The sequence below is a fragment of the Oculina patagonica genome, chromosome 14, assembly GCF_052425735.1.
Source record: "Oculina patagonica isolate OP01 chromosome 14, crgOcupat, whole genome shotgun sequence".
Classification (NCBI taxonomy): Eukaryota; Metazoa; Cnidaria; class Anthozoa; order Scleractinia; family Oculinidae; genus Oculina; species Oculina patagonica.
In genome coordinates this window covers 16,923,591-16,938,498 of record NC_135771.1, presented here as the reverse complement: position 1 = coordinate 16,938,498, position 14,908 = coordinate 16,923,591, and the positions used below count along the sequence as shown (strand labels likewise).

At 38.5% G+C, this 14,908-nt stretch overlaps 1 pseudogene across 1 annotated transcript in view; it reads right to left on the bottom strand.

Moving 5' to 3' along the window:
• The window catches only part of LOC144638606 (transient receptor potential cation channel subfamily A member 1-like), a 141,110-nt pseudogene that overhangs the window by 10,295 nt on the left and 115,907 nt on the right, over positions 1-14,908 (bottom strand). Inside the window, exons 7-22 of the transcript XR_013567977.1 lie at positions 12,052-12,149; positions 11,921-11,968; positions 10,776-10,961; positions 8,149-8,338; positions 7,251-7,337; positions 7,076-7,161; positions 6,523-6,684; positions 5,912-6,026; positions 5,042-5,211; positions 4,437-4,521; positions 4,284-4,340; positions 2,872-2,943; positions 2,706-2,776; positions 1,536-1,674; positions 823-864; positions 223-303 (exon numbers count right to left, since the gene is read on the bottom strand). The product of XR_013567977.1 is annotated as a transient receptor potential cation channel subfamily A member 1-like (transcript). The remainder of the gene's footprint in view (positions 1-222; positions 304-822; positions 865-1,535; positions 1,675-2,705; positions 2,777-2,871; positions 2,944-4,283; positions 4,341-4,436; positions 4,522-5,041; positions 5,212-5,911; positions 6,027-6,522; positions 6,685-7,075; positions 7,162-7,250; positions 7,338-8,148; positions 8,339-10,775; positions 10,962-11,920; positions 11,969-12,051; positions 12,150-14,908) is intronic.

The following is a 14,908-nucleotide window of genomic DNA, read 5'->3' as shown; positions in this document are numbered from 1 at the left end:
ACAGTGAAAATTAGAATCTTATCTTTGAATTACTTCTGTTCCTTTTTTCCATATTTCTATCATTTGACCGTGGTCGAGCTAAACAGTGACTGGACACGCGGTCTACCCCTTTCCCCTTCGGTAGCTTGTGTGTAGTTTGCATATCTCTATCAAGACTTAATATTCTAAGCTTTGCCTGACCATTTACAGTGGAAACCGTTTGCTACTGAGTAAGAAACCAACCTGTTTTTTGAGCTGTAGCAATTCCTTTATCACGTGAAACATCGTGACTATCAAGACGAAGAACTGACCAGTCTGAAGGCCCTGTAAACAAACACAACATATTTATCAGACAATAAATATATTTGAACATATCCTACTTTTCGCCTTGTGATACCAAACTGTTAATTCTGCAGAATTTATTTCCGCTACTGCCACAACTTGCTATTTGCTTAGAAACCATTGCTCTACTTTTAAACGTGTTGTTGCGCGGCCGAAGTGACCTGGCAACCATAATAAACTCGTCTCCAAGGTCTTCTCGGGCACTGAAATCCAAGATGGCGGGACAGAATCTGATCTAGAGGGTTTAAATTGCCATTTGGCGTGCAAAAGACAGCAAAATTCACAGATACTACAAATAGCTAAGATTGCTATCATACAAATGCTTCATTAATCCCGGCCTTTTTGCCTGTTCGTCAAATAGCTACAAAACAACTCAAATCGTTTTTAAAAATTATTTTCCTTTTGTGTGCTCAGTTATGTGATGTACATAATTAGTGGAGGGGGCGAGGATGGCTAACTATCGTACACATTTAAGTCAAAAAAAGGAAATAATTCTCTTACCACATGCTTCAATCGACACGGGACGTCAAAGAAAATGTATTCCTGTAAAAATAATAATAATAATAATAATAATAATAATAATAATAATAATAATAATAATAATAATAATAATAATAAGGAAATCGAAACAAGCCGTGGGGGCACGAACGGAAACGATCAGTTATCATTGGAGCACTTGGAGCTATCAGGGACAAGAGAGTTATATTGGAGATCCCCGGCCAAATAGCATCAGTGAACTACAGAGATAACCTTGCTGGGTACGCGCATATTTTGGGGGGTGTTGTCAGCTAAACTGGCTACCCTTTGTGCCCCAGGACCATGGTTTGGTCTCGGCGCTAGGACTTTGCAAACATTACGTAAGGAACATAACAATAATAATAATAATAATAATAATAGTAATGATAATAATAATAATTATAATAACAATAATGACGTCAGTTTTTTATGCGTCAAGAATGTGCCAATAAGGCAGACAAAAAATATCAACGGAAAAAATTGTGTTTAGGGCCAAAATATCGCAGTCCTGTCATGAATTTTGTGGAATGTATATAATGAGATAAATTACTCCAACAGTATTTGAGAAACTGAAAATCACGTGTAAATATATCATGAATCCAAGAAAACTTATACATCCTTGTTTTAGTTCTCAAAGAGGGAGTTCAGGATTATCTCACCCCTGGGTATCAAAACCTAGCGGAAATTTTGCTACTTACCTTTCTGGGCATCGTTTCATTCAAGCCACAAAGAAGTCGCTCATTAGCCCGCGAGTAGATGGCGAGTATGGTCAGCGGAATGACAAAAAGTAGATACAAGATCAGGTTGATTACCAAAGATTTCCATCCAAACACTTGCCTGAGGGAGGAGAGGGACGGGAAACAAGTAAATTAAAGAAAAAAATGCGTAATAATATTAGAACACTGACAAGCCCAAAGAGAAAAAAAATAATCTTAACACACTTTTCGTATAACAGCTTATTTGAACAACTTTAGTCGAAAACAAATGCTATCTTAAGTACAGTGTAAGGCTTTCCACAAGTTGCTCGGCAACTTTTTGGCAACTTTTCATATTTCGAGCAACTTTTCCCCCTTTAAGCAACCTTTTTCCTTTCGAGCAACTTGTTGCATTATGAGCAATTTCTTGACCGAAGATCTCCAAAGATTGCCCGAGTGTTGTCCGAGGGCCTTATTCAAAGGAAAATTAGCATATATTCGAGAAAAATTTCTTGATATAAAGAAGCGTTTTAGATTTTTTGGAGCAACTTTCGAGCAACTTTTTGGGATTTTTGGAGCAACTTTCGAGCTACTTTTTCAGAAATTTGGAGCAACTCTTTGAAAACTGTGAAGCAACTTGTGGATAGCCCTAATCTTAGGTTAATCTTCGTTAACTACTTTCCAATTGCTATCGACCAATCGGAATACGGAACAAACACTCGTGAGCACACCGAAAGCACTAGCACTTAGCAACCTGTTTTATAAATATCGCAGCTCTGTCAATTCTTGAGGTAATTTATCAAACACAAGAGACAGTGTTTTTTCGGGATATCCAAACACCGAGAAGAGAGTTGAAAATATGACGCGCAGCCGAATATTTTTGACGAAATTCGAGGTGTTTGGATAGCCGATGAAACACTGTCTCGGGTGTTTGATATATCCTTTCAATCGAAATAAAACCTACGGAGAAATAAAATCGTTAAAATCTATGGTCCACACCTCGTTCACGGTTATGACTTTCTTTGTTTTAACTTGATGAACTATAAATTAGTTTAAGAAAAAACGGTAGTGAATAAAAAGAAGAGGGACCTTGTTGTTTTGACTAAAATAAAGTTTTCAATATTCATATATATTTTTAAGATTAATCTTAAATTAAATCATAACTCTTCTTACCATTTTTTGTTCATAACGATATAACAAATGGGATGAGCCAAACAATTGATTCGACGATGCTTTAACATGGTCTGTGATAAGAGTAGATCGAAAAATTAATGATAAATGCACTTGATTGTCAAATAGTGGAATCAAAGCACGCATGCTCGTGTGCTCGCGATCATACCTTAAGTACCATCAGAGAATCTTCATCAGGCCTCTCATCAGTTCCTTGGATCACCGTGAAATCGTAAGTTACCTGATAAAATAGTAATAAAAAACCGTTATAAAACGTCTGAAAAGTATATAAGCCTCACAGAAGGCAAAGGAGGCAAAAACCCAGCTAGTAAGAACCTATTCTTTTAAGAACCTGTTAGGCTACAATTTTTGTGCCAGATAGACAACCTCTTTATAACAACCTCTTCAGCGTAAAATTTGGAAATAGGTTGTTATTTTCTAACATTGATTAAAAACGTTTTCTTAGGAAAAATTGACAAAATGTGTCGAAATTCTGGATCCTCTTTTGAGACCTAGGAGCCGTAATAAATTATCACTCCAGTTGCAATGTAAATGCCAATGTTGACAACCGTGAAATAATATTGAAACAATCACAAAATATAAATAAAATGGTATGCAAATTTCCCAGAATAAAAAGGCTGAAAACCACTTAAATCTCAATTAAAAACAATGTGAATGTTTGTTTCAGAAAATAGGAACCTATTAAGAACCTAAATAGCCTAAGTTTGTGCCAATCACCATTTATGTAAGAACCATTTTAGGCCACTTGGGAAAATGCAGGTTCCTACTCGCGGGTTTTTACTGTACCGCTCACAGGTTTCAAAGTTTTTATAACGCTCAAGACTTAGAGAAAGGTAGGTGCGGTCTTTTGGTTACTGAAAAGAAATTTCCCACAAGAAAAAATACTTAAGAAATGATTATATGAGAACTTTGATAAATATCATGTAAAGTGCACTGTGTTTATTATGTTCTGGGCTTGATAATAAGCAATTATTGGATGAGGTTGGGCATGATATCGCGAATTATCAAAACCGAGGTCTGTGTTATCTGCCTCAGCCTTCGGCTTCGGCAGATAATACAGACACGAGGTTTTGATAATTCGCGATATCATGCGAAAATATTAATATAAATATAAATAATAATATCATTATTATACGTTTTCAAACAAATTGCCATCACTTTTTCTAGCGCCGGCGTAAAAACTTCGTCAGAACATTGGCCAAAGCGGTTTTATCTTGTGGTTCATCCAGGTTCTTCTCCCTCAAATAATCATTCAGAATTTTTGCAATTGTTTTTGTTGTTCTCTTGGTGTTTTAAGAATCTTTGTTCTCGATCAAAACTTTCAATTCCTCTTCGGAAACGGAGGCGAATCACTCAGCCGCCATATTTTCAAAAGTTTGACAGCACTACACGGACGAGGAGCTTGGAAACTAGGCGGACTTTGAACTCGACATGATAACCCAATATCTGCAGCAGATATTGGGTTATCATGTCGAGTTCACATGCTACTGTATATTGACTGGATGCTCTCGACCAATCACATGTTTTATAGTAATTCTAATGTATAATAATAGAACTTACTTTGTAATCTTCGCTGTCAGGATTTCCTTCTTTTGTAACGCATTGATCCATAAATCGCTAGAAATGCAAACAAAAATGGAATTAGACATAGCCTTTTTTAATGAAATATTGACCAAGTCTGAATAAGGTGCAGGAATATATAATTTTCCTCACCATAGCAACTTCTGGCATTTTTATCACAAGGTTTTTCATCGTTACCAGGTGCCCTGAGGCGCATGTAGTCAGCACTTCGCGCCATCTGTAAGAAACGACGAGAAATAATTCACTTAGAATTTAATAATAGCAAGAGAAGAGAAAATAGGGAATGGTCTGTTCAACCTCCCGTGTAGTTAACTATAAATGGACTAACCGCGTGTTTTAACGAGCGTGTTAACACGTTCTTAAAAGAGCTCAATATGGAAGTGAACTTTTGATGGAAGTTTCAATCATAGGGCTCCTGGGTGATAAGGGTCAAGGACGAATCCATGTCCTTTTGCGGTAAATGTACCAACAAAGGGGTGCTACTATAAAAAAAATTCGACGAAGACTAAATACGAGTTAAAGATACTGATCACACACTGACACATGTTGATCAGGAGCAGCCCACGTGATATACCACGTGCACGACTTGGCACTCCTAGTCATAGCCCAGATCGCTAGCTAGGGAAACAGTTACAAACCATCATTTGCTGCGCCGATTTGAAATGGTTCTTTCCGTATATCACAAAACAATAAAATCCTCCCTGTTTTTTCCCTCTGTTTTAGCTTTCTTTACTAACCTCTCATGAGTCGCTATAGCGAATGCCACGTTTTTCCTGTCAGCGTTCAGTGCTGCGTCCAAAACATTATGATTCTTTTTGTTCATGAGGATTTCTTGCTCCGGATGAGACAGCAAGCATGAAATTACTTCTGGAGAATCGTGGATGGCGGCCAAATGTAGAGCAGTGTTCTGCGAGAGGGGAAGAAATACGACAAGAAGTCCAATTAATTTCTTGTTTCCGTGCGAGGAAATAGGAGTCGGCTAAACGCAGGCTATCTAATTTCTTAAAGGATAACGAGACAAAATATACCCTTCTCATGACTAGTTTCACATGTTAACTACTTAAGATAATTTCCTCGACTAATAGTCGTCTCAGCCTTGAAATACCGTCCCCTTTGGTGACAATATTGGAAATAATCACCTTTCTAGAATATATCGTACCCCTTACCCCTCCCCCCTTTCTTGAGCTGACGTGCCTAAAACAACCACCCCCCATCTCCGCTCTACCTACTACACTTTCAACTGGAATAGGAATTACTCTAGCTGTGAACCCAAGGATTTACACTTAGAAAGAAATTACTCTAACTGTGAACCCAAGGATTTACACTTAGAAAGCCCGTGTTTAGTGTACTTGACCTTACCAATTAGTTGATGAATAAATCAGATAAGAGAACAGAGTTGATACGGAACGACTTTCATCGGGCAATATTTGAAATAATCGCCGTCTCCGTATAATCGCCCCTTTTTGGTATTCCGAGGAGTATAGGGAGGGAAGGGAGGGGAGTGTATTTAGTGGCATAGTAGCCCGTGACTGCTGGCTTTTTCTTCACTGTATATACGTAATATTTAACAAATTAAGAAGCGTAGTAATTATTATTGACTTACTCACCTGATTTTTGTCAAAGAAGTTAATACATTTAGGGTGATGCTGTAAAATACACTCCACACATCGCTTGGATCCTCTCATGGCAGCGATATGTAGTGCTGTTCTGTCGTTATGATCCCTGAGAATGTACCATAAAAACATTCATCACATTGCATACAATTATACTTTGTTCCACCGGAGACTAAAAAAGTCAAAATTCACAGCACTGATTGGGCATTTATTTCATATCAAGATTGGTAGCATCAACTAATAAAGAGTGACAGTATTGACACATCAAAGCATAAGAGCTGGAAAGTGCCTAAAACTGTTGACCTCGCCTAAATATTTAAAATAAATAATGTCGTGTTCACACCTAGTGCCCGAGCACTGGTACCTGAGCACCAGCAAAAAAGCGCCGTGTTCACACACAAAAAACCAAAGTACCCATTCCGAGTACCATTAAGTGCCTGAGTACAAGGTCGAGACCTTGTTGCCCGTGCCCGAATTTTTGACGTGGGTTCTTGAAAAATGACATGTTCACATTAGCGCACAGTGTAATCGTACTCGGGCACCGTGCCCAGGCATCAAGTGTGAATACAACCTAAGGTACTCAGTATATTTCCATTCAAGCTTACTTTTCTACAGTTGCACCAAGGTTAAGCAAAAGTTCCACCACTCGGTCATGTCCTTCTACGCATGCGAAGTGTAGAGCAGTCTTTCCTCTACTGTCCTTTAGGTTCAGCGAACGAATGTTGCGGCCGGACAGCAATGCTTCAACTACCTCGTGCCAGCCATATCTGGAAATGAAAACCAATCAATTAAATTTTCTTTGTTATTTGTTTGATTGTATGTATCCTGTTCCTCCAAGATTAATTACCACGCATATATAAATAATGCATGTGTTGCTTTGGTGAAGCCATGTTTGCCAGTAGGGCAATAAAAAAACTGACTACCATTTAGGATATTTTGCCACTCGAACATAAAATTCATATCATTGAACCAACGTAAAATGTTATTTTTATTGTTTAGACAAACAGATAAGACTGAAACAACATTTTTTTTTTGCGTATGAATTTTATCAGTAGTCCTGGGTTTTTTTTTCAGTAAAACACTCGTGGTTATATAATAAATTATGTTAACGAATCGACGAATTCATATGCAGACTATTTTGGATAAGTGTTGTTTTACCTGGCCGCTCCATGAAGAGCCGTGTCTAGTCCATATGACATCACAGTAGTGGCCGCTCTATTTCGCTCCATGAACAGTAAGATATTCTGTTGGATTTTAAACATATATAATTAAATAATTATTTATCGAAGTATGGTGGTACCTTTATTTATTTTATTTATCATAGACCCCTCACCTGAAGATGACCATATTTCGCAGCATAGTGGACTGGGGCAAATCCTGTGTTGTCCTTTTCAGTTATCAATCGATAAGCTGCTCGTTTCTGAGAAGGAAAAAACGCTTGCTAATTATACAAAGTCTTTTTACTTAGAAATTGCTATAAAATAGTCAGTGTACTAGTTTATCATAGCTTCGCGATGTCCTTCGGGTGTTAGCCTGCGAACAGGCTTTCCGTAGCGCACCACTCACAAGTCGTCTTCTTAGGGATGGACCATTATTTCTTTGAGGGGGAAGGGGGTGGCCAATTCCAAAAATAACATGCTCAGAAAAAACGGCTGAAAAAAATTGTCCAAGGAGAGCCATGAGGCAAAAAGATAAGAAAAATCTTTTTAAAAAAATCTTGCGCAACCTGAAGGTGAAAAAATATTTCGCCCAGAAACATTGTCCAATCCTCCTCTCAACCCCCCTCCCCCCCCCCCCCCCCCCTCCCCGCCTCACTCAAGACAATAGTGGTCCGGTTATTGAAAAGAAGGTAAAATTTTTTTTCGTCGAGCGCTTTTATTTCACGTTATTTTAAACTCCATACAAATTCTTATAGAGCGCTCATATCTCCAACGGCCTAAATTGTAACACAACACCGCGCACTTCAAGTTGTCACGTCTCACTCGATACGCTTACATGAATCACTCATACGCTTACATAAATCATTCAAAAAGCTCACATAAATTATTCATACGCTCGCATAAATCATTCATTCGCTTACATAAATCATTCATTCGCTTACATAAATCATTTATTCGATCAATTTCTCGAATCGTGAGTTTGGGACGCCTGTGGTTTCAACGGGACTTTGACAGTGTCAAAGTCAGTGGAATCTATCTACAAATTAATGTAAAGGCTAAAAAAGTTCATACCTGTAGTAACACCTCCATAGTGGCTGTTTTTCCCACAGCTACCAGCACACAAGATCGCCTATCCACATCTTTGATTGTGACGTCAGCACCTAGCGTTAATCAACGCCTGCACAGACTCTGTTGCACCCTCCCCAGCTGCTAAGAAGAGAGGGGTGCGGCGAAGTTTGTCACGGGGGTCAACTGAAGCACCCTATAATATTTGCACAATATCAGTTAAAAATTTGTATTTTTTTAAGGACAGTGACTCCTTCTGTTAGTGCGCACACGTTCTGTGCATGACGGTATGGTCCCACGGGATACCCGGGTTTTAAACTTTCTCGATGTAGTTTGGTCTGGTTTAACCAATAAATGTAAAGGAGTAACATTGTTACTTTTTTTTTTGTAATTTTTTTATTTTTTTAGCAATCTGCTTATTTTTTACAACACTTTACACGTTCACATAAGATTAAAACTAATTACAATATACATTACACATTAAACTACTTACAATAAACATTACACTACATCACTTAAAACAGCGGAAAAAAAAGATGAGATCATTACTTGTAATATTTTAATTTAAAAAGAACCATTTACCTTTGTTACAATATAAAGGCTAATTAGAATCTTTTAAATAATTATTTCTATTACACGCATTCAGAAACACATGTGTTTAAGCACACATACACTACATCACAACACACGACAGACCCAATATTGTTCAATAATACGCATAAGAAGTATCTAAAGCCTAGTATTAAATGCGTAGTGTCAGGAGGAATTAATCAATGTTTAGGGAAATTATCATAAAAAAGGACTTTTGCACTTTTAGAGTTACATTCATCGGGAAACTGTGCAAATATGAGTTTTACAGGCAAACAGCGATTTATATGCTTAAGTAAACTACTTTTATACTTTAAGTAAATAACCGCGCGTGTGGGTTGTCGCTGTTTAAACTAGGGTTGTATTCAAGGGAAAAATATAAAAGAAGTTAATTTCAATTTTCGTTTTGTCCATTACCGAAAACAATTCGAATTTAGGCAGCTTTCAAGGTTGAATATACATTTGACAGATGTATCTTTTTGTTTTAGCTTTTGTTCATAATTGAGTTTGGTTAGATTACGATTTCAAATAAGCCGACTCTATTCAATCTTGTTTTTAGTTTAAAATACTTCTAATTGAATTTTATTTAGCTGTACTTTAGTCTACAAACTCGCCAGCTGAACTTATTCACTTTACCTTTGAGTTTTAAGCTGACTTTATTCAGCCTTCTTTCAATTGTACTTAGTATGATGCAATCAGGCTTAGCGTTAGTATATATAGAGTGCTGTTATCATTGTAAAGTCGATTTACATCTCGTGGAGTTACATAGAGGATTTACGCCGAGACGAAGAATAAACCTGTGAAGTCCAAGTTCTTGTGTCCTGATTCCAGTGTAGCAGATCCCTCGGTACTTTGGAACCCGTGACAAGTTCCTCTCTCGCAGCAAGCGTGGTTGCTCTGAGCTATCCCCAGTTCAGTTCGTTCAGTCCAATTAGTCGACAGTTTCAGCCGAAGAAAGGCCTCTCATCGCCCGTTCCCCGTTGAAGAGTTTTGAGCAACAAATCCCGTGTCACAGACACAAAACCCGTTGTCACAGTAGATCATAATCTTAGAAATTTGCCCCATTTCGCAGTATGGTTAGAGAGATTATTTTTTTAATTTTGCAATCAGCAGTTCAAGATTTTGAATCTTGTCTAGTCTAGCAGTGAAAACATTAATGAGAGGATAGGTGTTCTTACAACGGCATGAATACAAATAATGTTTAGCAGTAAGTATTACATGATTGACAAAAAACTCATCTTCACAACCCGGCATTCCAAGCAAGATTTCTCTGTTGTTAAGATTTTTAACATTGACTTTTAAATTGCAGAGCCACTTATTATAATAACCTCTGCCCAGAAATTTTCGGCATAATGACAAGAGATAAAGATATGTTCGAGGGATTCGGGTTACATTGTTACTGCCATTTTATCTACGTGAAAAGACAGCGTGGTTTATTAAAAATCATGGAAAAGATTATGGAGTGAATATAGAATTGTAGCGCTTTCTGGTGTGAATCTATCACATTAAGAATATAAAATCATCAGGTTTTTTTTTGACACTTTTCGGTAGGGTCAAACCCCGGGTATTCCCATATAATGTGCTACATGGTGCTACATTATGTGCCACTGTGAAAGGTATATGGTTTTCAAGCAGCTCAGTCTGGGAAAGGGTCTAGAAAACAGAGAGTTTCCGTCAAGAATATGAGCTAATATGGTATCATTTACAGGGAAATTGTTCTGCTGTATGAAGAATTAAGTACGTCCAGAATAGGAATAGAAACTTTGAAGAGAAGAGGGGCTTGCTAAACGTAAATAGAATCATCGCAGGAACCGCTACGTTATTGACAGACGTTTTCCATTAAAAACACTTATAGTGATAAAGTTCTTAAAAAGCAAGTCTGGGGAAGGGTGGGAATTTTTGGTGTCTAGTATACTATAGGGTTGCAAAATCAGCTAAACATGGGTGGTCTGGTATAGAGGAGTGTTTCAGAGTCCCAGCGGTAAACCCCCGCACAAATTGATACTTAGTGCCCCCATGGGGAGTGGGGGGCAAATATTACTTACCTGCTGTAAAAGATACTGTACAACAGCTATATGGTTGTTGTGCGCAGCCATGTGCAGGGGAGTCAAGCCTTGGTTGTCAGTCAAACGGGTTTTACAAATGCCTTCATCTTGAGATGCAAAAAGTTGAACTATCTCTATAGCTCCTTGAGCGCACGCCACATGGAATGCGGTACTTCCATCACTTTTCTGAATCAATTAGTTGAAAAATAAAGTAAATGGGCAAAAAATGAAATGAATGAATGAATGAGTAAGTGAGTGAGTCAGTGAGAGAGTGAATGAATGAATGAATGAATGATTAGTAATGACAATGGCAATGGCAATGGTTAAAGTAATAGTAACAGTTAAAGTAATAGTAGTAGTAATAGTCAAAACTCATTAATGATTCATTAATAAAATACAAAGTAAATTAATGTTTAATGAGTTTCTTTATATCTGATAAAGACACGGCTAATTTTCATGTCCAATCTTGGTATCAGTGCAAGAATGACAGATCTACATCAAAGGCTTATGCGGCCGTTCAATAAACTCGCAGTTCGTACTTCATCAAGTCTAAAACACTCAGCTGCGCCTCGTGTTTTAATCTTGATAAAGCACTTCTGCTCGTTTATTAAACATTACGTAATAGAAATAGCAATAACAAAAGTAATGGTAATGTTACTGGCAATGGTAATGGTAAATAGTTGGTCGGTCTGTCAGTCAACAGCATCAATTACGTTTTTGTAAACGAACACCGTAAAATTCCGATTATAAGCCCCCCGCTTATAAGCCCCCCCGGTTATAGGCCCATCTATCTCGAAACAAAAAAATACATCCGATTATAAGCACTCCCGGATATAAGCCCCCCTCTACCGGATGACAGTACTGAACAGGGCTAAATGTTGCTTTATTATGCGTTTTTAACTTAAAAAAGGTATTTCGATCAACACTCCCGTGGCTCTTTTCGAAACGATTTTTTCATTCCGCTTTTAAGCCCTCCCGGATATAAGCCCCTCCGCTTATAAGCCCACCCAAAACCCCTTACGAAGTTGTATAAGCCCAGGGCTTATAACCGGAATTCTACGGTAGTCTATACAATCTACACAATCTATCTTGCGGTGTTCATTAGATGACAAGTTAAAAGACATTTAGTTTGTAACACTGCTAACCTTTGGCTGTCGAATAACAGCTCCGTTGTCCAGACAAAGTTGCACTACCTAAAGCAAAGACGATTACAAGCATCAAACAAGGGTCTCACTATTGAAAAATAATTTAGAATAACCTTGAAGAGATTTCTTACCTCGGAGATTCCACTTTCAACCGCGAAATGAAGCAGAGTGCTGCCCTCAGCATCTACATTGAAAAGTAAATCTTCCATCTCCGTCTTTTTTGATTTAGCTGCCAGCAAAAACAACGTAGTGTTATTAGGCTCTTTTATCCATTTCATGACCTTGTGCAAACGTAACGAGAACTGACAAAATGTCTAGGCAACTAGATGAAAAGGGGAAAAAAACGACTTATGGGGGATATACTTAGAAACGTCTGGGTGGAGCACGTCACTGGGGTCTCCCTAGTCAGTCAGTCAGTCAGTCAGTCAGTCAGTCAGTCAGTCAGTCAGTCAGGCAATCGGTCGGTCGGTCGGTCGGTCGGTCGGTCAGTCAGTCAGTCAGTCAGGCAATCAGTCGGTCAGTTAGGCAATCGGTCGGTCAGTCAGTCAGTCAGTCAGTCAGTCAGTCAGGCAATCAGTCGGTCAGTCAGTCAGTCAGTCAGTCAGTCAGGCAAAAAGTCGGTCAGTCAGTCAGCCAGTCAGGCAATCAGTTGGTCAGTCAGTCAGTCAGTAAGTCAGTACGTCAGTCAGTCAGTCATGATCAGTCAGTCAGTCAGTCAGTCAGTCAGGCAATCAGTCGGTCAGTCAGTCAGTCAGTCAGTCAGTCAGACAGTCAGTCAGCGAGCAAGCCAATTAAATTAGCCGATCAGCCAGCTAGTCATTCAGCTAGCCAGTCAGTCAGTCAGTCAGTCAGTCAGTCAGTCAGTCAGTAAGTCAGTAAGTCAGTAAGTCAGTCAGTCAGTCAGTCAGTCAGTCAGGCAATCAGTCGGTCAGTCAGTCAGTCAGTCAGTCAGTCAGTCAGTCAGTCAGGCAATAAGTCGGTCAGTCAGTCAGCCAGTCAGGCAATCAGTCGGTCAGTCAGTCAGTCAGTAAGTCAGTACGTCAGTCAGTCAGTCAGTCAGTCAGTCAGTCAGTCAGTCAGTCAGGCAATCAGTCGGTCAGTCAGTCAGTCAGTCAGTCAGTCAGACAGTCAGTCAGCGAGCAAGCCAATTAAATTAGCCGATCAGCCAGCTAGTCATTCAGCTAGCCAGTCAGTCAGTCAGTCAGTCAGTCAGTCAGTCAGTAAGTCAGTAAGTCAGTAAGTCAGTAAGTCAGTAAGTCAGTCAGTCAGTCAGTCAGGCAATCAGTCGGTCAGTCAGTCAGTCAGTCAGTCAGTCAGTCAGTCAGTCAGTAAACTAAAAGTAAACACCAAAAAATCAAACATCATTGTATTTAGTGGTAACGGTCAGAACAAACACAAAAAAGATTTTAAATACGACAATGAAACTTTAAATATTGTCGACAAACAAACATATCTAGGCATAGAAATGACATCTTCTGGTCGTTACACCTATGCAAGAGAAATAATTAGCAAAAAGGCTACCAAAGTTATTTCCATCATTAAACGATTTCTATCCAACATTGATTCATCAACAATTGTGATACGAAATAAACTTTTTGATGCTTTAGTTAAACCCATACTTTTGTATGGTTGTGAAATATGGGGACCCGAACTTTTATCATACAAAACACATTTCGATAAAAGTACAATTGAACAAGTTCACATCCGGTTTTGCAAACAAGCATTAAATGTACCATGGTATGCAGAAAACGTAGCATGTAGAGCAGAACTAGGTCGATACCCTTTAGCAATAGACATTAAAGCATCTATCTTATGCTATTTTCAAAGATTAGAACATAAGATAACCAATCCCATATTAAATCATGCATTTCTTTACGCCAAAAAACATACTAAATCTGTTAGTTTATTAAATGATGATGAAGCATTAGGAATTCTCTCCGATAATGACACATCAGCCCCACAACTTTCAACGAATTCTTGCTCAAAAATTAAACATAGATTAAGAAAAAATTATTTCCAAAATTGGTCAAAGGTCCGAAATTGCGCGTCAGTTAGCTCTAGAGAAAAATTCACTCACAAAGAAGTTAAAAAAGATTACCAATTAGAAGAGTATCTCACTACAGTTAAAAATCCAGCGCATCGAATAAAAATAACTAAACTAAGATTAGGGGTACATTCCCTACGCATACAGACTGGAAAATATGAAAATGCAGGAGCATCCATACCAGTTGAAGAAAGAAAGTGCTTGGTATGTAAGGAAAACCACATAGAGGACGAACAGCATTTTTTAATGTATTGCAAAGGGTATAATGATATTAGAAAAGAGCTTCATTCAATCGTGTCACAAACTGATCCTCGCTTTGTAGATTTAACTGATCATGAAAAAATAAAGTACCTTCTTAAACTAGATAATTATGCTACCTCTAGAATCATAGCTAAATATATCTTCCTAATGTTTCAAAAAAGAAAAGAAGTTTTAAATTGAAAGTTATATCAATAAATAGTTGTATAAGTAATAGTCCAATAATTACCGTAAACGTTTGCATTGTAATTTCATTGTTTGTTATTAAGTAATTTGTTAGCATAGTTGCTATAACACCTTTATTGTAACTAGACCAATACCTCCCTTTGGAGTGTAAGGCACAATAAAGATTTACTGTTACTGTTACAGTCAGTCAGTCAGTCAGTCAGTCAGTCAGTCAGTCAGTCGGTCGGTCAATCAGTCAGTTAAGTAAGCTGGTCAGCCAGCCAGCCAGCCAGCCCGTAATTCATTTATTTAGTCAGTCAGTCAGTCAGTCAGTCAGTCAGTCGGTCGGTCGGTCGGTCGGTCGGTCGGTCGGTCGGTCGGTCGGTCGGTCGGTCGGTCGGTCGGTCGGTCGGTCGGTCGGTCGGTCGGTCGGTCGGTCGGTCGGTCGGTCGGTCGGTCGGTCGGTCGGTCGATAGGTTGGTCAGTCATTTTAAAATCATACTTTTTGCTACTGACCATCT